General features: G+C 39.1%; 1 long non-coding RNA gene across 1 annotated transcript; it reads left to right on the top strand.

The window, feature by feature from the left end:
- The first annotated feature begins 9 nt into the window (after nt 1–9).
- LOC113599925 (uncharacterized) lies at nt 10–17,867 on the top strand. Its single transcript, XR_008297935.1, has 4 exons — nt 10–1,388; nt 12,098–12,223; nt 13,112–13,225; nt 16,885–17,867. It is a non-coding gene; the product is annotated as an uncharacterized LOC113599925 (long non-coding RNA).
- Nucleotides 17,868–23,073: the final 5,206 nt, after the last annotated feature.

The raw sequence follows: 23,073 nt of genomic DNA, 5'->3' as shown, positions 1-23,073 counted from the left end.
TCTTGTGTATCTAACTTTTGTTCCTTTTCATCATGGGGCATCTGTCTCTTTGTTAGCTGTCCAGTAGATGCATTGCACAGATTTTCTCAAACTTATTTCAATTCCCAACACATAAAAAGACAATGCTCATATCCTGTTTTTCCATGATACGTTCATTCTCCCTGAAGATTTAATTTTATTGCCCATTGTAGTATTTTCCTATTTCCTTTTAAGTCTGTGAATACAGACTCAATAATTGACTTGTACCAGTTTTCTATCTGTTATGCAAATTCTGGGGCAATTTCCTCCCAAATGATGGACTTGAGGTGATCAATCTATCACATGTCTTCGAGCAATGCTCTCTTCTCTGGTTACAATCAGGAGTGGGCTGAGGGAACCCAGAGATTTTTGAAGAAGGAGATTTATGTCATGAGAGAAGACTCTGGTAGGGAAAACATGTCCCAGTGAAAACTTCTTTCATGTTTCTGCTGAGAGGTTTTTTGTTGTTGCTGTTGTTGTTGTAAAGCAGCTAAGTTATAATTTTTACCAAAATTTAATTACATTCAGAGAGTAAACATCTGGAAATCATCCTGAGTAATCAGCGTGAACTCATATGGTGAATCAGAGGCTTATATTATATGCCAGGGTTTAGAGATTACAATCTTAATGATCTGTACATTATTCATAGGTCTTTGTTTTAAAGCTGTCTGTAAGAAATAATTAGAATTCAAGCCATTCATGAAACAGGAAACTTGCCACTTTATTTCTTACTTGATTTCTTACACATAAGCACATCTCCCTCCGGGCGGTGGGGTTGTTAGAAGAAAGAGTTAAGTATTGGTTTGTTTTTGGTGTGTATGCTTTTTTCTTTACTTCATTCAATTTGTGAAATTTAAGAAGCAGTAGGGATCCTAAGTCAGGCAAGTAAGCTGGAAAACAATAAAACTTGAAAACTACCCAGGCGTGAAATCCCCTTGAACTAAGGAATGCTTCCAACATTGTGTTCTTCATAAGCATGAACAATGAATGATAACATTTCAAAATTAGTTTTTGAAGGGAGGTGCATAATAGGAAACTTGATCATCTAAAATCAGCCAAACCCACCTTCTTACGAACCTCCGAGAATAGCCTATCCCCCTACCCAGTATGACCTAAAAATAACAGATTACATCTCATCCCCAAAGTAACTTGGCTTGAGCTCAAGAATTAATACATACATGACACTCAGAATGGCATCCAAAAAAAGAAGTGGCATTCTCTTTCTTGTGAGCTGTCACAGTGCGGTAAGCCTCCCTGGCTCTGTAATCCTAATTAATGTTCGTTGTCTTCACTGCGTTTGGTGTGAAAAATGTGGAGCGGGAACACTCTTGAGTGGGAATCAGGCTCTCAAGAGGCTGCCGTTTGAGAAGGTATGTCTCAAACTCTGTTCTGAGTCTCCCATTCTTAAAGGGATTCTGTGTCTTCACTCTGAAAGATGATAACCTGAGGAAATCAGCAGCTGAGACAGGAAAGAAAAACTGACACACGGAGAATGCTTGTCTTTATTTTTTAGTTTTTCATTTTATGGGAGAGACTCATAGGGACGGGGGCCAGAAAATGCGAGAGGTGGGAGAATAACGAGAAGTAAAACGGTGGAGAGTAGAGAGAGGCGAGGAAAAGACGAAGGGGGGAAAGATCATGGAAATAGAGGAAAGGCAACACAAAGGGGAGAAGCGGACAGCACGGCTGTATTCTGACTTCCGTGTGCCCTGGGAACGTTCGCCTCTGTGGGCCTCTTCCTCTATGAGAAAGTATTAAAAATTAGATTTCACTATAGCATTGGATTAAAGATAGCTATGCTTATGTTATGTATCAAATTTTTCTTTAAGAATGAAAGCTCATTTTTTTTTTGCTTAATTAAAAAAATTTTTTTTCAATGTTTATTTATTATCGAGAGACAGAGAGAGACAGAGCATGAGCAGGGGAGGGGCAGAGAGACGGGGAGACACAGAATCAGAAGCAGGCTCCAGGCTCTGAGCTGTCAGCACAGAGCCTGACACAGGGCTCAAACTCAGACTACATGATCATGACCTGAGCCGAAGTTGGATGCTCAACCGACTGAGCCACCCAGGCACCCCTTTTCCTTCTGACTTTAAAACAAATAAAAATATTTTTGTGTGCTTCTAAACGCACTGTAAGCTCAAGGCACTGTGCCCACTGCGCCTCATGGTTAAGTTGGTCCCACAGGTAGAGTGAGGGGGAAGGAGATAGGAAGAACACTTTGCTCAGAAGTGAGAACAGATTTAAAACCAGCAATACAAAAATTCAAAAAGTTACATATATGTGTGTATTTCCACAATCTAAATCTAAATTATGTATTGAATTATTCCTAATCATGCCAGCTAACCTTTCTTGAACAGTTACCATGCGCTAAGCATGATACCTGCCTTACCTCACTCTTTCCACAAAATAACTCGGAAGCTAAGCAGAGGAAGATGTACCTTGAAGCCTATAAAGACCCCTCGCTTACACTTGGAATCCTTCCAAGATTCTGTGCCCAGTTTTTAAGAGGGCCTCTCAAAATTCTGTACATTTCAAACCATACAAAACCTGAATCTGCCCATATCGACAGACTAAATACATACCCTCAATTCACATTTCAGCTCATTGAAACACAGAACGACTAAGTGATTTGTAAAATGTTCAAGGTCACAGAGCTACTTGTTGGACAGACTCAGAGAGATTGAGTTTGATTTAAAAGGAATCTTGGGGCACCTGGATGGCTTAGTCGATTAAGGGTCCAACTTCCGGCTCAGGTCATGATTTCATAGTTCATGAGTTTGAGCCCGCGTGGGGCTCTGTGCTGACAGCTCAGAGTCTGGAGCCTGCTTCACATTTTGTGCCTCCCTCTGTCTCTGCCCCTTCCCCCAAAATAAGCATTAAAAAAATTAAAAAAAAAAAAAACAAAAACGAATCTTGAATCAGAGGCTGGAATTCAGAACTGTATTCAGTCGTCAAGAGTAAGCTGCCCAGAATTCCATTGTCAGCCACTTTTCCCAGGTAATTGCTTTAATGTCCTGGATTTAACTGTCACCCATTTGCTGGTGACCACCTGATTTATATCTTCAGCTGCTTCAGTTAAGATGCTTTCAATTGTCAGGGCACCTGGGTGACTCAGTCGGTTGAGCGTCCGACTTCGGCTCAGGTCAGGATCTTGTGGTCTGTGAGTCCAAGCCCCGTGTCGGGCTCTGTACTGACAGCTCAGAGCCTGGAGCCTGCTTCAGATTCTGTGTCTCCCTCTCTCTCTGCCCTTCCCCCGCTCACACTCTGTCTCTCAAAAATAAATCAATGTTAAAAAAAAAATGAAAAATAAAAAGATGAGATCAATTTCCAAAATTACATTGAGAGAAGAGTGGAATAGGTATCGAGGCATCCACAACAACTGCTGCAAAGTCAGCTCCAGACCTCTTCTAATGACTGACCAGTGGCTGTCTCCGTATTTCACTGTCCACAGTCAACTTCAATGCAACATGTCCAAAGTTAGACTCCAATATATTCTCCCCCTGGAAACTGCTCTTCCTCCCACGTGCCTTGATTTGATCAGAAATCTAAAACCAGAACTCTGAAAGTCATCTTCCACTTCTCTCACTCCTCCATCCCCACCCCCAGTCGTTGAGGCTTCCCCCAGTATCCTTGGCACCACCCTATTTCACCCCCCTATCAGTCCTTACTTGAATTATTGCAATACCCTCTTTCACGGCTACCTTAGTTCAAGTCTTCTTTGATCCATATCCCCACTGCTAGCAGAATTGTTTCCAGATAGGATAATAAGGAAAGGGAAGATCATGTCTCTGCTTTATAGAACTTCCTTTAGTAGCTCGCCCCCCCACCCCCATTAGCTTCTGGATATGGTTCATTTATTTATTTATTCAGCAAATATCTATTGAGGGTTTCCATATGTCAGGCTTTGGGCTTGGTGATATGGAAGAAAAGGCTGAACAAAACAGCTGAATCCCTATTTGATAGGAGGTCATAGTCTAAGGGAGAGTGGATGGAAGGTACCCGGAGAAAAGTCCTAATCCAGAGGGCGTAGTCATTGGTCAATTTTTTGTAGGAAATAAGCACCTTGAGGTTGGGTGGAAGGGAGTTGCTAAAAGAACAAATAGCAGTGTTCTCAGAGTGCCTAGAATTGCTTGTGAACTTTATTAAACTCATTGTACTGCTTCATAACTGTGTATGTCCTAGTCTCTCCCTTTAGACTGTTTCATCCAACTTTATACCCCCAAAGCCTAAAATTTCCTAGTGCCTTATTTTTCCATTGCATTTATCTGTTTGTTTATACCTTACCTTGGTTCCCCCTCCCCCAAAACTGGGATTGCCTGACCCATAGTAGGAATGCAAAAAAAGTCTTGAACACCTTTACGAGTGAAAAAAACTGAGACCTGAAAGGTTAAAACTATTGAGCAAGGTCAACCAGCTAAATCTCCTCTGAAAGTTGCCTAAAGTTCAAAGAGTTATCATGAAAGGTGAGTTCCCCATCACAGGAAGTGTCTGAGGACAAGCTGATATTATGAGTCATAGATTATCCTTAAGTCCGAGTGGTCTTGTCCATGCTGTGATTCTGCAAAGCACAGTACACATCAGTGATTTATAATCCCGTTAAAGAACTTCTTAAATATGGTTACAGTAAGTTGATTTTTTAAGTTCAAGATTTTAAGAAATTTTTTGTTAATTTTTTTAATGTTTATTTTTTTGAGAGACAGACCCACACACAGTGCAAGTGGGGGAGGGGCAGAGAGAGAGGGAGACACATTATCCAAAGCAGGCTCCAGGCTCTGAGTTGTCAGCACAGAGCCCCATGCGGCTCGAACTCACAAATAGTGAGATCGTGACCTGAGCTGAAGTCTGACGTTTAACCAACTGAGCCGCCCAGGCGCCCCAAGATTTTAGGAGATTTTTATTTAATATCTATAAATATTTACCTAAAGAAATTTGATGGCTCTAGACAAATACATACTGTAATGGAAATCCAAAATTACACTTATCTATATAACTTAAATTTGCTTTTTAGAATCAGAATGGGGTGTAATCAAAACAACACTTTTTTAATTTAAATTTTTGTTTTTAATGTTTATTTTTGAGAGACAGAGTGAGAGCAGAGGAGGGGCAGAGAGCAAGGGAGACACAGAATCCAAAGCAGGCTCCAGGTTCTGGGCTGTCAGCACAGAGCCCAACATGGGGCTTGAACCCACGAACTGTGAGATCATGACCTGAGCCAAAGTCAGATGCTTAACAGACTGAGCCACCCAGGCACCCCTAAAAACAACACATTTTAAATTTTGTCCAGGAAAGCAGTTTCAGGTGGGTAAGTTGTGTTGAATGCCCTGAAAGAATAATACACCTTGTGGTAACCCCACGGAGCCAGCCAAAATTGCCCATGAAACCAGAATTAACCTTGAGGAATATTTTAATATACGGTTGCTTCTAAGGGCTATGCTAAAATCATGTGAAATATCTCTTATCAGCATTAACGAATGTTTGTTAGGCTTATCCTGTGGATGGAATAATGAGGATGTGAAAGCATTAAATGTCCAAAAGCCAAACAATGCCTCAGAATGCTCGTTGGATTCTTAAAAGCAATTTTTGTTGAATTGGAGTCTATAACGTTTTACTGAACATTCTACCTCCAAATTTATAACAAACATAATTGTGAAAAACTGTTTTTATTTTGTACAACCAAAATTTCTGGGATATATTTTATATAGGGCAGAGTGAAATTATACTTAAACAAACAAAAAAACCTTGAAGACATTTTGATACAATTTTACCTCTCCTGAAATTTGGTCTATTCCATGACATCTGGCTGAGTAGTATTGCACATATACAACTTTACGATTTAAAAGTTTTTTTTAAGTTTATTTATTTTTGAGAGAGAAAGAGAGAGACAGAGTGTGAATGGGGGAGAGGGAGAGAGAGGTGGAGACACAGAATTCGAAGCAGGCTCCAGGCTCTGAGCTGTCAGTACAGAGCCCGACGTGGGGCTCAAACTCACAAACTGTGAGATCATGACCTGAGCCGAAGTCAGCTGCTCAACCGACTGAGCCACCCAGGCACCCCAATTTTATCTATGATTTAAACAGCATTTCATGGATTCTACGACGAGTATTTTCCTATCTCTCTAGAAATGAGAAATATCTAACCTACTCCAAGATCACAAGATATGTTAATATTTTTCTAAAACCATCTAGTCAAATGCTTCCTTCCCACACATTCTCTGCCTTTGTCGAAATGAGCTACAAAGACCTGCAATTCAACTCTCAATTATAAACAAAGCTTACTTTTCTTATAATTCTGCCTTGACAGATTTTTGTCTGTAGATTTCTTTTTAAATTGTGTCTAGTAGTTTGCCTTGTGTTTGTAGAAGGACACAGCTTGTTAACAATAAAGCCTGAATACTACACTTAGATAGTCCAAGAGGAAGGATCCAATGCAAACAGATTATTTCCAAAAGCTGTAAGTAACAAAGGGCACACAGTTGATTTGTATTTCATTGAGTTGCCACATGAGAGGCTCATAGTAAATGAGTCCAGCGTGGCTCAAGATCCACGCATAAAGTTTCTCCTATTACCTAACGCAACATGGACACACACATAACACTCAGATCCCTGACTTCACCAAGAAAAGTAATCAGTGTTATGACCTCATTCACAGCCAATCAAAGCATAGTCACAAAGGCAAAGGAACCCTTGGGAGAATTGTTTTGCAACTGAGAGGGGAGTATGCAACATGTCTGATAAGCTATCCTAACACATGCCTGAAGGTTCTGAGCTGTATTTATAAAATAGCTTTTGTTGGCGGCTCAAAAACTGCTGAGGGAGGCGAGCTATACGTCACATTCCACGAGAGGAGCAATTGTGGGGATGGACCCAAGGTGACCAGGGACAACCTTTGTTCACTGTTCCATCACATGGCTCTATAATAAATATTAGTCACCCAGTGTACACATAGAATGTGGTGAGGTTTTCTGAGAGGGCAAAACCCTTTCCCAGAGGTCAGAGTACACTCTCTGTTCCAGGCCGATCCCTAAACAGATTTGCAATCTACCTTGGAGAACCACAGCTTTCCATTAAATAGAAGCCATCACAGGGCAGCAGCATTGGGCTCATTTACTATAGCCACTTTCAAGTTCTCTTTTTTTCCGTCTGAGTCCCAAACAGTTCATGGGCCCCTGATGTTGATTAAACCAGATTGTATTTTAAAGTTTTGCTTCTCTCCCTTATCTTGCCTCCCCTAAGTTAATATAAAATGTTCCGAATGATCTCACCTTGTGGCTTCATTGACTAGAGATACTGCAAAATCAGAAGGCACCACTATTATGCTTGGAGGCACAGGCTCATTTTATCAGACTCTCAGACTCTGTCTCTTCCGTTCTCCATTAGAACACAGCCTTCTCTCAACACAGGGTTGTAGATTCTTTACCAAGCCTTAGCAGAAGTAAATAACAAAAAAAAGCCCTATGATATGCAATACACGGCATCATCAACTTAACACAAAATATTGTATTATTTCTTAGGCTGTGTTTTATTTAAAGATATAAATACACTGTGTTTTTTCATTTTTCCCCCCATAATGAATGACCTATCTTTTTAGACATTTTCAATATTATAGGAAACCTCATACTCTATCGTTTTCTATTCCAAAAAGGAACAGGTGAGAGTTAGAATTGATAGAAAGAATTGGTACTGGATACCTACCTTGGATTTGTTGAGAAAAAAATAACACAATACACTCCATAAAGCAAATCCTCTGAGGCTCTTTACTAACTAGAAACACAGTCATTTTATAGATACTGACTTGTGGAGGACCACACCTGACATAAACTAGGCCCCTTCACTATGAATGTTGTCTTTCCAGGAAGAATTATTGAGATTAATGAAAGGCCAGCACCTTGTCTCGGCAGCCTGGTGACTCTGCAACAAGACTTTTTCCAGTTCCCAACCAATCCATTACTCCAACCAAGTTCTTCATGTTTGTTCTGATCCTCCTAGTTGGAACAAAATATTTATAATTAGAACTCAGGGCACCTGGGTAGCTCAGTTGGTTAAGCATCAGACTCTTGACCTCAGCTCAGGTCTTGGTCTCAGAGTTGTGAGTTCAAGCCCCACGTTGGGCTCTGCATTGGGTGTGGCGCCTACCGAGGAAAGAAAAAAAAAAATCACTAGGCATCTGACTTCTTCTGATATATTTTAAATTCCTCCACCTTGAATAAAAAGTTCTCTCAGTGACACCAGTATTTATCAAGATCTACAGCTGGTTCTTGAAAGTCACCTCTCTGTCCTAGCAAGGAAGAAGTTGAAGACTGAAAAATCAGCTCTTCCTGGATCCATAGGAGAAGGGAGAACACAGGGCAAACATCTGCCCCCGAGATCTGAGAGACCGGCGAATACAGGGAGCCTTGGCTTGTTGGAATAGAGACTCAGGAGTGGAAATCACCCACAGGAACCAGTGTCAGCATAGGAAAACCTGAACTATATATATATAATTGATGAATTGCTGGCAGCTCAGTGGGGACAAGCTTGAGAGTTAAGAACTCCGGGGGGACTGAGTCACACAGGGGCCCCCACAATATTGTAAGATTTACCTCCAGGAGCTCAACCAGGTTCTCACAGTAAATATCAGAGAGAAACCCCTTGTGCTTCCTGGAAGAGGAAAGGAAAAAGAATCCTTTTAAATATAATGCCAGAGTATCCTATCCTACTTAACAAGGCCTGCTCTCAAGGGAAACTAGTTAACAGAAGCGGCAACTGCTGGAGTATTATCAAAGCCTGACTGACCTGGGAAAGGAAGCTCTGGCCATTCTGTCCCACCTGAAGGAGGAGAAAAATACTGAGAAACACTTGTGAAGTTTACATTCCAGAGGGACAGGCTCACTAAAAGACAGAGACCTAATCATAGGGCTATGGAATGATTTCCCTTTCCTTCCAGCACATTACTGAAGGCCTATTTTATGGCAGTTCCTTATTTATACATTATGTCTTGCTATCAACAAAAAATTACCGAGCATACTAAAAGGAAAAAACACAATTTGAAGAGACAGAGCAAGCATCAGAACCAGAAATAGAAGAGATGTTGAGTTATCAGACCAGGAATTTAAGACAACTATGATTAACATGCTAAGGGCTCTGATGGACAGAGTAGACAGTATGCAAGAACAGATGGGCGATGTGAGCAGGGAGCTGGAAATCCTAAGAAAGAACCAAAAAGAAATGTTACAGATCAAGAAACACGGTGACAGAAAGGAAGAAGGCCTTTAATAGGCTTACTAGTAGACTGGACATGGCTGAGCAAAGAGTCTCCGAGTTTGAAGCAATCTCAACAGAAGTCTCCAAAACTGAAAAGCAAAGAGAACAAAGACTGAGAAAAAACAGAATATCCAAGGCCTGTTGGACAACTACAAAAAGTGTAACATATGCATAACAGGAACATCAGGAGGAGGAAGAAGAGGGAAAGAAACAGATGAAATATTTGAAATAATTATTTATATATTATGTTTTATATAATTAATATAAATTGTATATTAGATAATTATTTCAATTTATTCAACTTCATTAATGGTATTCAAAAACAAAGAATTTCCCCCAAATTAATGCCAGACATAAACCACAGATTCACAAAGCTCAGAGAACACCGAGCAAAATAAATGCCCCAGAATCTGTACCTAAAGGATATCATTTTGAAGCTACAGAAAATCAAAGTTAATGAAAAACTCTTAAAAGAAGCCATAAGGGGAAAAAAAAACTTGCTTATGGAGGAAAAAAGATAAGAACTCTGCATTCAACCTCCTCAGAAACCTGGCAAACAAGAAGAGAGTGCAGTGAAATATTTAAAGTGCTGAGATAAAACAAACAAAAAATGACCATTCTAGAATGTTGTGTCCTGCAAAATTATTTTTTAAAAAAGAATGAGGGGTCCCTGGGTGGCTCAGTTGGTTAAGCATCCAACTTGATTTGGGCTCAGGTCATGCATTTTCTCATGGTTCATGAGTTAGAGCCCCGCATCAGGCGTCACGCTGTCAGTGCAGAGCCTGCTTGGGATTCTCTTTCTCTGCCTCTCCCTCTCTCCCTCTCCCTCTGTCCTCCTCCTTGCATGTGTGTGCACTCTCTTTCTCCCTTTCTCTCAAAATAAATAAACATTTAAAATAAAAAATTTATTTTTCGTAATTGATCTAACAAATAACAATTTGTTCAAAGTAATAGTAGCAACAATGTATTCAGTTGCGTATACTTAAGTATATTAAACAAATTTTTTAATGTTTACTTATTTTTGAGAGAGAGACAGAGTGCAAGTGGGGGAGGGGCAGAGAGCGAAGGAGACACAGAACCTGAAGCAGGTTCCGGGCTCGAGGCTCCAAGCTGTCAGCACAGAGCCTAATGAGGGGCTGGAACTCACAAACTGTGAGATCATGAGCTGAGCCGAAGTGTGATGCTTAACTGACTGAACCACCCAGGCTCCCCTTCTTATAGATAGATAGATCAATCGATCTTATGTGTATCCGTGCTTATGTATGTTTATATATAAGTGAAATGAATGACAGCAATAATAGAAGGGACTGGAGGGCGGAATTATTTTGTTACTATTTTTTTTATTATAAGGTACTCACACTACCTGGGAAGTGGTATAGTGATATCTGAAAGTAGATCTGGATTAGTTGTAAATGTTTATTGCAAACTCTAGGGCAACCATTAAAAAATGGAAAAAAAAAGAATAACTGATAAACTAGAAAAGGAGAGAAAATGAAATCATGTAAAATGCTCAATTAAAACCACAAAAGGCAGGAACAAAGGAACAAAGGCTACAAATCGAAAACATCAACAGATGACAGCTATTAACCCAGCCTTACCAATAATCACTTGGAATGTCAATGATCTGAATGTGCCAATTAAAAGATTATCATAGTGGATCAGGAAGCAAAACCCAGCTATATATTGTCTACAAGAAATCCACTCTAAGTATAAAGACACATACAGATTAAAGGTTAAGACGTGGAGAAAAATTTGCCATGCTAACATTAATCAAAAGAAGGCAAGAGTAACTATATTCATTTCAGACGGAGCAGACATCAAATCAAGGAAAGTTATCACAGATTAACAGAGGTGTTACGTAATGATAGGGTCGGTTCTCCAAGAAGATACAACCATCCTTAATGTATATGCATCTAGCACAGAGCGTCAAACTTCATGAGGCAAAAACTGTTGGAACTGTAAGGAGAAATAGGTGAATCTACTATCACAGTTGGAGAATATTCTTGTATCAGAAATGGACACAGGCAGAAAATCAGGACATGTTGAATTCAACAACACTATCAATCAACTGTGTATAATTGAAATCTATAGACTGCTTCATCCAGCAACAGCAGAACACACATTCTCAAACTCACATGGAATATTCACCGAGACAGGCCACGTTCTGGGCCATAAAACACACCTTAACCAATTTAAATGAATGGAAGTCCTATCATCTGCTCTCAGATCACAGTAGAATTAAACTAGAACAGTTAACAGTAGACAACTAGAAAATCCCCAGATACAAGGAGATTAAACAACACACTTGTCAATAATGCATGGGTCAGAGAAGAAATCTCAAGAGACGTTAAAAACAAAATTTACATTAAGGCATTCAGGTGGCTCAGTTGGGTAAGAGTCTGACTTCAGCTCAGGTCATGATTTCACGGTTCATGAGTTTGAGCCCCGAGACCGGCTCTGGGCTGACAGCTCAGAGCCTGGAGCCTGCTTTGGATTCTGCATCTCCCTCTCTCTCTACCCCTCCCCTGCGCTCTCTGTCTCTCTCTCTCTCTCTCTGTCTCTCTCTTAAAAATAACATTAAAAAAAATTTTTTTTAAACAAACAAAACAATTTACATCTACCACCAGCCTAAAATCCAGGTTTGTGCTTGGCCAGAAGTCACTCATTAGGCTGAATGGTTCAAAGGTCACTGAGGCACCTCTTGGACAGTTTCGTTTTACAGTTTCATTAGTCACCAAGCTAGCCCCTCACGGGTTTTCTCACCTTTGCTTGCCGCAGTCCCTCTAATCTCTGGGAAACTCTTCCTGCTTTACTGATGTCTCCCTGTTTTCTCTAAGGTGGACGTCATATTTCAGACCTCCAACCATCTATGCTGTCACAGTCATGACGAACAGAAGGCACTGAGACTCCCAGGACCAACTATCAACCATCATCTTCGTTGCCTTTGTGACAGCTGCTCTGAGGTCCTTGTAAATTTGCCCCTTTGACTTCATTCTGATTCTGTGTCCAGAGTTTAATGGGGGGTGGGGGGGAATTTCTCTCAAGCCTCAAACCCTATGTTCATCAGTGAAAGGGATTCCAGGGGCAAACTATCTGAGATAGCTTCCAATCTTTTCCATTCTTACTCTTAATCCAAGAAGAGGTTTTATCTGAGCATGATAGAAATGATTTGGGGCGCCTGGGTGGCTTAGTCGGTTAGGTGTCCGGCTTCAGCTCAGGTCATGATCTTGCGGTCCGTGAGTTCGAGCCCCGCGATGGGCTCTGTGCTGACAGCTCAGAGCCTGGAGCCTGCTTCAGATTCTCTGTCTCCCTCTCTCTCTGCCCCTCCCCTGCTCACGCTGTGTGTGTCTCTCTCTCTCAAAAATAAATAAACATTAAAAATATATATATATTAATGGACTTTCTGTTTTGGTTAGTTCAAATCAGTTATTTAATGATTTTGCACTTCCTAATATTTTAAGAAACTGTCCTTTAATATTTGAATGAGTGTCCTAAAGTGTCTTTTTAATTAAAGATTTTATTTTTAAGTAGTCTCCACGCTCATCGTGGGGCTAGAATTTACAATCCTGAGATCAAGAGTTGCACGCTGTACAGACTGAGCCAGTCAGGTGCCCCCTAAAATTTCTTTTGACATTGTTAAAAGTTGTTTTGAAACAACTCCAGAAGAGATTCCAAGTTGGGGGTGGGAGAAAAGACCTAAAGGCAAAATATGTTTTATATTTAGAGTTTCTCTATATCAGATAAGATTATTTTACAGAAAATTCCTTTTTCTTATGCTTACTTTTAAAACTACATGTTACTTGCTGAGATGGGGCCAGTGGAATTAATGAGCTCAAACTTCTTTCTTAAAGGGGGAAGAAAGTGCACTTCCTAGAGAGAGATGACCTTTGCAAAGTGGAGCTATTTGTAAGGACTTCTGTTTCTCCGGGGGATTTTTTTTCTCACTCAGAAGGATCAACCACAAAGTAGGTGGTCCATGCTCTACTGAGCCCTGGGGCTGGCCTTTGCCAAAACTGAATAACTGGCAAAATCAGACTTTGCTGCAACCTCCCACACACCCACACTTGGCCCAGGCAGATACTAAACACCTTGAACCCTAGTCTGACCAATGTCTAGAAACCCTCCTGGCGAGTGTCCTGTGCCCTAGACTTTGCTTCCTTCTCCCTCCTCTGTGAATATGTCCTCTCAGGAGGCTATCCCATTGTAAACAGAAAAAATAGGGTCAAATTACAGAATATTGAAAGTCTTGGAAGTTCCAGTTTTAAAAATCCTAAAAGTCATCTAGTAGGGTTATTTTCAAAATTGTTAATTCCCTATATTTTAGCTGTAAAACTCTTTCTTCAAAAAAAAATTTTTTTAAGTCCAGTATATAAATAAGATAATCGAGAACTGCTCCGATCAGAGCCCTTTCCCTTTTCAGAGGGGGAACTTGAAATCTGCAGAGCCTTAGAAAAATATCAATCTAATTCAATTCCTTCAATTCACAAATGACAAACTTGAGCCCAAAATTGAATCAACTTGTCTAACATTATCTAATGAAATGATGACATGGGTCCAGTGCCCCTCAGGGGCATGTCTTTACTGTCACTGAGCCTGACACAGGCCCTCAGAGGCCCATCAATAAATGTTAATTGCATGAACACAACAATTTATGCTATGGTGTTAATGACTGATACCATCTTTATACATTACCCTTCTTAAGGGTGTTTACTTTCATTTAAACAAGATTCAGTTCCTTAGATCAAAGAGAGTAATCTCTTTAGAGCAAATATGAGATCTTATCAATAAGCTTGTTGGTACAGGAGAAAATTGAAGGTAGTACAACAGAACCTCCAGGGAGGGCTATGCTGTCATTTGAAAACCATGAACAGTTTTATAATATGATTGTGAGTATGTTCTGTTGGGAGCAGGGGGAGAATCAAAAGCAAACCTGTTGATTTTATAAAAGTACTTACAATGAGAAAACCTAAGGCACACCTGGATGGCTCAGTCGGTTGAGTGTCCACCTCTTGATTTCGGCTCAGGTCATGATTCCAGGGTCATGAGATCTAGCCCCTTCACTCTCAGCACAGAGCCTGTTTAAGATTCTCTCTCTCTCTCTCTCTCTCTCTCTCTCTCTGCCCCTTTTCCCTGTTCTCTCTGTCTCTCTGTCTCTCTCTCTCAAATTAAAAAAGAAAAAAAAAAAGGCCTAAACCAAACTACATTGACTGATCTGGTGGGCTGATATGAAAATGAGAAGTATTCAGAGTTGGTCCTACAATTCAGGGAAGGATGTATTTATTAGCTACTTGTGATGCCTCACCCATCAATATAGACTTCTTTGTGGTGCAATATATACTTCTTCTCTGTCATAACGTAAGCAGAATGCTTTCTGTCTTAAGATGAGTATAAATTTTGTTTAAAGTTTGCCTCAATACAGTCCCAGAAAAGGACTTTCAGGCCCTCAAAATGTATTTCTGTTTCTAGTTCTATTTCTTCCAACCCATCAATTGAGAAAGTTGCAAGAAATAAGTGGGAATTATCTAAGTGAATTTGTTTAGATTTCATAATGGGCACCATCAAATGGTGGCAGGTATTATACTATGAGCAAATGTGTCAACGGAAAGTAAATAAAAATTCCATTTATTAGAAATCCTGAAAAACTCAGTCCCTGGATAAAACAACTCTACCACCCATCACCCGTTCCCTTTAACACTCATCAGTTTTACATTATTATGATTATTTGGAGGCAGGGTGATTGGTGATAGCAGGAAGAATAAAAGAAACAAATGTTAATCATGGTTTCTCATTTATTGCAAAAGAAGAGATTCACATTCCCAATGTGTTACAAATCCCCAAACACTCAACAGTAACACTATGTGACTGTCATCTTCAGGGGACATATGAGTCAAAATCATTCAAATCTAATTTAAAATGCTACAGACTTGTTTTTTTTCTGCATGTCACAAGTGTGGGCAACACATGAAACTGAAAAGTATTAAAACATCAAGAATTCACAGGGTGGTGAAAGTTTTCTATCTTGAAGTTAGGAGTAAAAACAAAACAAAATGGAAAACCCCACCACTTTATATTCTGCACTCTTCTAAAATTACACTTGGGGAGAAAATTAAGAAAAAAATTCCAAAATATTTCCTCATCCATTTCCTGCCATCAAATGGCAAACATCATTGTTGCCATCAATCAAGTCATTGCCCTTTCAGCCATTTTGGTGGCTCCACCAAAATGATGTTCCGCTCAACTGTTTGCTCATGTGATCAATGATGTTGTGGAGGGAGAAATTCTATTTTGTTAAATATTGGAGACTATTGGTAAGGCTTATAGTTTCTTTGAATTTGTTCAAATGAGTAAAAATGATTACAGTGCTCTTGGAAGGTGGTCCAAGTCAGAATTCTTGTTGAAAATCAAGGTAACCTGTTGTTACCAAGTATTAACATCCACATTTGACCTAGACAGTTGTAGGCAGACCACAGTCTTGCTCTTAAAACACCAGATTGTCTGCCTTGCTTTGTGAAGATCTGTATGCTTACCACATAGTTCGAGCCGTTTTTGAGTTCTAGATTCATTGAGAAAGATGATTGCCTACATTCAAGACTCGAAAGATTCAGCTGCCCTGGTTTTGAAATACAGAGAAAGGACTAAGAATAAATCTTCAAAATATGTTAGAGTCAGTATGGCATGGGCAAGGACAAGACTGATCCTGGCCACAAATTATAGGTATGGCTGCACTGGAGTGTCCCTACTGACCACCAATCTCCACCCCCTCCAGAAATAATGAGATTACAACATAGGTATCAACATGGAAAGTTGTCCAAGTCATCGCTCAGTGAGAAAAAGAAAAATGTTTAACACTATGGATAGCATGATTCCGTTTATAAATGTTTAAAGGAGACTAAAGAGACTTAGAAAATGCCATGACAGATTCTGATAAACATGTGCAGATCCTTGGGCCGAGAGATCTCATGAAGAGTCTGTTTCCTAAATTCTAGTCTCGACTCTACCATATTACTTAACTCTTTCATAGTTTTGTAAAATCAAGGAGGGAGACTAGAAAATCATTACACCTCTTCCAGTTCTAATCAGTAGGTAAAAGTATCCTTCCTTCGTTTCCTTGTGTGAAATAAGGAAGTAAAGCACCTTCTTCCAAGATTATTGTGCGGCTTTAAATGAGTAGGTTTGTGAACCTACTTTGTAAATTTGTGGATATAGTATATTAATAATGATCCGTACCTTGAAAAAGTCTGCACTACAATTTATTAGTTGTTTCTACTAATTCTTTCTAACTTTAGCTCAGTTTGGGATACTACCTGACACACGTTCTTCACCATAAAAACAAGGAACTTTATGTCTAAGGTAATTTTAGGGGCTGAACCATATCAAATGTCAGCCTTAGGGAATAAAAAAAAAAAATTGTTGCAGCAAAGTGGACTGAGTTAAACTTCTGAAAAGTGAATTCTATTTTCCCACTGATGGCCTTAATGAAATCCAAATCCTGTTTCCTAGAAAATATTCCAGTGGATTCATTCGCAGACTTATTTTCCTATTTGAAGAATTATAAAAGCTGGCTGGCTGGCCATTGCAGGGTCTCTGTCAACTAAAATAGTCGATGTTTCTGATTCTATTTTAGGATTCAGTCCAGGAGGTGCCCTCCCACAAACTGCCATGCCAGTGAATGGGCCCCATTCTGTAGTGTCTGAGGAATGTGTATCCTTTCTTGATATCAATCCAGTAAATCAGAGTTTCCTCCAAATTCGTTTTTTGGTTTTTTTTTTTTTTTTTAATTAAACTAAGTGTCTACTGAGGACAGAAATAGGATTGGTGATAAATGTCACTGAGAAAACAGTTCAATACGAAGAACTTCCTAACAATCAGAGCTGTTCAAGTTAAAAAAAAAAAAATAGCCTGCCATTTGGAGGAATTGAGGTCCCTGTGAAAAGAGACAGTCAAGAGAAGGCTCTCACAGCTTATTGGGGTGACTGTCTAATTATGTCAACTTTTATCTCCTTCAATGCACTGTAGTCATGCTGAGGCCAGGTTTTTTGTTTTGTTTTACTTTGTCTTGTTTTTGGATTTCTGGACACACTGAAGATACTCAATAAATGCATTTTTATGAATGAAAGAATAACACAGGGGGACCCTGCATTCATTGAGTGGGACATTGGACAGAGAAACTTTAAGAGATATTAATTGTGAAATTCTTGGAAAAGTTCACTGTCCTGCGGAAAAGCAAATTCAGTGGTAAAGGTGCGATGTCATAGTGAATGTTTTGCAATTTTTTACAACTCTTGACTACCTCTAGATTGTTGTCAATTCCTTCCTTCAATTCTCTACTTAGACTACTTTCTTCCTAATTTCAGGCACCAACTTCATACTTGGACGTCCTGGAAGTAAGAAATCATTCTTTTTATTGCACAATGTGTAATATTTCAAAGAGCCATACTGCCAAATCATCTCGTACCAGAATGAGCCACATACTGATTGCAAAAAAGACTTGATTACAAAAACTTTGAAGTTTCACAGTATAGCAAATAACGACAACTTTGTTAACTTCTGGATTCTACAATACTTGTTTGCTTCATATAGAATATACTTGAATTTCCTATCATTCTAGAGTCCGACCAGTACCCTGATTTGTTCAGCTCTGTGTTTCACACTTTGAGTCTCAATTCTTCAGATGGTGATAAAATCAATTTAATGGGTTGCAAACCAAAATTTAAAAGAAAAATGACTAGTGTGAAACAGAAAATATCAGAATACATCATACTTAGGAAAAATATTTTTCTCATGAAGCTCTTATTTCAGCAACTTCGATTAATGTGTGTCTGTTGTGATATAAAATGTATTTCTTACAGTGGATAATGTATAAAAAAAAGTTTTGAAAATATTGGTTTACAGGATGCTCCAGGGCCCTTATAATAATGACCATAGTTTGTCACTAGTTTAATTTTCTTAGAAGATTGATAGTCAGGCTTATGCCTAGTGAAATTTTTCAGTTCGAAATTTCTTATCAGCAGTAAGAAGAACAGATGACCCAGTTCTCAAAGTTTGTGCACTTGAGCCAACTGGAATTCAAATAAGAAATATAGGATGTTAATTTATTTTACACCATCCTCAGATGAACTGAAGGTCAGGTGCTTCACAAGCTCCAAGGGTCCCCACACTTATGACCTGCTTCCTTGTCCGGGGTCTATGTGCAGCCATCATTTTTCTCCTGGATGTAGCTTCATCACCGTTCTCCTTTCCATCTTGAGAGCCCACTGTTAGAGTTTCCTTTGCTCTTTTTCTTAGCACGAGGCAAACATGTGAGGCAAAGTTTATAAGAATTAAGTATTTCTAAGAATCTCAGTTTTGAGAGGTTGTTAGAAAGGAGCTCTTTCCTCTACCTTATTTTCCCTCCTTTTTCTCCCACTCACCCCCAAACCACAAGGTAAGTGTTTAAAGCCACTCTTGTTGTTCAAAGTGGTCTCTGTCTCCTTTAAAGTAGTGGTCTCCTTTAAAGTGGTGACAGTGGTTGGAATAAGTTAAAATAAAAAAAAAATAAGTGAATGTGAACAGTTTTGAATTGCCTTTTTCTATTTTCCTTCAGTAACTATAAATAATAATATACTTCATAAGAAGAATATAGTTGATGCTTACAAATATTCTTTCCACAGAACTAAAATGTTGAATGCATTTCACTTGATAATATATTTTCCATTTCCATTTACTGGTTCTTTTCAAAAAAACCTCCCCTACCCCCATTTCTACCTTATCAGAATGGTGCATACAGAATATTTGACTTGAGGCTAAGTCTATTTTCTCAATTTTTTTTGAGCGACTATTCTCTAAAGAAAGTATTATTAAAAGCAGACTTCTACAAAAATGGACTTTAACACTAATTATCTTCTTTGAATATGAGAAGGATATTTTGATTTCCCAAATGCACATTAACTGAATTCTTGAAATGGATCCCTTCATGGCTGACTCTTCTTTATTTTTTTCTGTAATAGAAACATGACGTTGTCTCCCAGAGACCTTTAAAGACTCCATTGCATGTGTCTTGTATGAGCTAAACCAAGGATAGTATCAACTTCATTTTTTTACTTTGCTGTAGCTCCTATAGGGCACTAACTCTATGTATACATGTATGTATGTATGTATTTTAAGTTTATCCATTTATTCTGAGAGAGAGAATGTACACAGGAGGGGCAGAGAGAGAGGGAGAGAGAGAGAACTCCAAGCAGGCTCTGCACTGTCAGTGTGAGGAACCCGACACAGGGCTCGAACTCATGAACCCATGAGATCATGACCTGAGCTGAGACCAAGAGTCAGGATCCCTACCCGACTAAGCGATCGAGGTGTCCCGGGGCACTAACTTTTGAACATGGGTGTGCTCAGTGCATCTCTTGTCCAGCCCCGTGAAAGAAACTGCTCTTGAGAAAGCAAAAGCAACTTGAGTTCTCTTGGAAGGGACTGTAATGGTGAACAAGTTCCTTTGCTTTTGGGGGGCCTCAGTAACTATTGTATAAAGTAGGACAGTTCAGCTAGAATAATCTCCAGGGGCTTTTTTTTTCCTTTTTTAAATCTTTCTAGCTCTAAAAATTCTTTGATTCTGTTAACCAATATTTCATCATTTCAAGTTGAACAAAACCAACTTTTACGTTATTGTAATGTTACAAATGTGTTAGTTTCCTTTTACACTGCCTAGAGTGGACTTCTTAGAAATACGTTGGATTTCATTGTATTATATGTAAATTTGAGCATTTGTGAATGGGAGAAAAAGATTAAAGCTAACACTGGTTCAATTATTATACAAGTCAAGTGAACAGGTTGGAGGGGTGTGAGATCTCACAAGGCAACAGCAAAGACAGGCTTTGAATTTCTTCTCTCTTTTGTTGAAATATATTACCAGTAAAGTGCATAGGATCCAAAAAGACTCACAAATTAGATGGTCAAGACAGTGGCAGCCCACACCGACAGGACACAATACAATTTGGTCAAGGTATACCAGTTCAGTTACTGAGACTGTTACCTTTCTTCCAGTAGCTATATTAACAGTTAGATGTGTTTGCTTTTTCCAAAGGCTGAGAAAAGACAAGTGGCCAACTTGGGCTACCAAAATAATGAAAACTGCAGCCCAGTCAGTAGGAGCTGACTTGAGTCGTTTAGAGTGTACCTTGAGGCAATAGGAAAACATCCTTGCAGCCCCTTCCTCAGAAAGGAGAGGAACCATTATCTTATTCCCAATGGAGAACCACCTCCTCTGCCAACACCCCATGTGGAACCTAAAGGTCATTTCCCTCCAGTCCAGGAAAGAAGGTGAAGGGAACTAAAAAGTAGGCTTCTCAGTCATAAATCTTGGGAACATTCCAGAAGGCTTCCTTTCTGTTCAGAAACTCCTCAAAAGGAGGCCTAGGGCCAGGAACATAAACAATGCTATCAAATAGTTGGATCCTAGAGATGCCCCTCCCATCCCCATTTCTCTTTGAAGGGAGGTACCCAGAAGGGGGAAAAACACTTGGGAAAGACATAGGAACTGTATTACAGAGGTCCTTATCTTCGTTTTCCCAGTCTTGATTTTAAAACATTCTATATTGAAAGGTTTTCATACACATTCAAAAGTAGAAAGAATAGTGTCACTCAACTTCAATTGTCAACTCGTGGCCAGTCTCATTCGCCTCCATCCTTCCCCCTCCCTGCCTTCTTCCAGCGTGTTTTGAAGCAAATCCCATGCAGCACCATATTCTAAAGGTTTTAGAGGTAACTTTTTCGGATGACTTTTACAATTGTCTTTCATTTTTCAGAGGTCAGAAAATCTAAATGAAGAAAAATGAAAACTTTAGGTAAAACTGCTATTCAGATGAATTATATAAATTTGTTGTAACTCAAGTGGAATTTTTATTCTATCCCCAAAATTGATATCTGTTAACTGTCAGTCAGTCAATAAATATTTGTTGAATGTTTCGTGGGTGCCAGGCTCTGTTAGATCACAAAGCCTTTAAAAACAACTAATGGCTCTGCTATATGAATATACAGCTATTTTCCCAGGAACAGACTGGGAAAAAAAAAAAAAAAGTAAATACATACGTTACTAAAGAAATAGATCTTTGTTATCAGAAAGTTAATAAACTTTTATTTATTAGAGCTCCAACACAATAGGAATTCAATTTATTAGAAATTTCCAAGGATAAATAGATCTGAGATCCTTCCTTGTATCATCCTTAGATAGTTGGTAAGGGTGTTTGGTTTTTTTTCCTACATTTTTTCCCTAGCAAAAATAAAATACTCTCAGAAGGGAAGACCCTCATGATTTTAATGGTGTTACCCTTTCCCAGCTCGCCTGCCAGAAGCAAATGTAATCTTGTCCACACGGATTTACATGTACCCACATTTTCCTGGAAAGACTGCAGTAAAGGGAAATACAGGCCTTATGATGGTGCCAATTTACATTTCAAACTGCAGTTCTTTATAACTTAACAGCCTACCTTTACAAGCTAGCAGTGAGGCTTCTCCCAATACCAAACAAAGCAAACCCTTGCTTAACAACAAAGATCCGCTTATCTAAAAAAAAGTGTGTTTTCTTCTCTTTACTCAAAATCCTATGTGGTGACTAATCGGAGATTCCTCCTGTCCTAAATTAGTTCATCAGAACTACCCATTTCTATCTAAAGGTCTCCAAATTTAGTGTAACTTGAAAAGATTTTTTTTTTTTTTTACCTCCATTCTGAAAAGACTGGCTCTCCCAAAGATTCTCTCTTCTGAAGACTTCCTGGGTTCAGGAGAACACAAATTCCAGGACTCTCAGAGCACATCACTTAGTCTGCCACAAACAGACCTAGATTCTCACAGAATCAAAACAGAGATGAATAAGACCATGAATTGTCATTTGGTCTCACTGTCAAACTGGTTTTATACCCTTTCTCGTGTCTTCTCGATCTTGGACAGTTTGGATAGTTTTCTTTTATGGCAGAGTCTGTATAAACTGTTAATGTGCTTAGATTCACAATCGTACACTTCTTTCACTGTTCATTCATTGTGCCAATGCAGAAATTTAAAACTTGGTGGAGGAACCTTAGTCATCTTTTCTTCACATTTTGATTATTCTCTAATGTCTTGAACATAAACTGAATATTTACTAAATAATGCCTTGTGGTCCTTGAGTTAAATGTTGTTAAAACTTGATATGTTGAGAAAATTGACTAAAGAGAGCTCCAAAGTGGGGCACCTGGGTGGGTCAGTCAGTTAAGCGTCTGACCTCAGCTCAGGTCATGATCTCACGGTTTGTGAGTTCCAGCCCCGCGTCAGGCTCTGTGCTGACAGCTCAGAGCCTGCAGCCTGCTTCGGATTCTATGTCTCCCTCTCTCTCTGCCCCTCCCCAGATTGCTCTCCCTCTTTCTCTCAAAAAAAAAAAAAATAATAATAAACCATTAAAAAGTTTTTTTAAAAAAATAGAGCTCCAAATCAAGGGGAAGAAATACTTCTAGAACTTTCCATGAGTTGATATGTCTTCAAATGGAAAAATGTGTAAATATGATCTTCTTTGGTTTTTCATGGAATAGATGTGTTTTCTTGAAAAAGAATTATTCGTGTATACTTATACCATAAAGAAACCTCTTCAGTTCCATCTTTGCTAATAATTACAGGGCTATTTTCCATCTCTAATATTAACATACCTTGACATACAGCATACAATCCTATATAGCCTAAAAGGTATTCAGAAGCTCCCACAGAGAAGAACCTGAGAGTCAAAAGGGGACCAATTCTTACAGAATATTATGATGTTAAAATAATGCCAGACTCACAGACCCCTTAGGGACTTAAAGTTCAAAGTTCCTAA

The sequence above is a fragment of the Acinonyx jubatus genome, chromosome C2, assembly GCF_027475565.1.
Source record: "Acinonyx jubatus isolate Ajub_Pintada_27869175 chromosome C2, VMU_Ajub_asm_v1.0, whole genome shotgun sequence".
NCBI lineage: Eukaryota > Metazoa > Chordata > Mammalia > Carnivora > Felidae > Acinonyx > Acinonyx jubatus.
The sequence above is the reverse complement of the archived record's forward strand: the minus strand, read 5'-3'. Positions and strand labels throughout refer to the sequence as shown.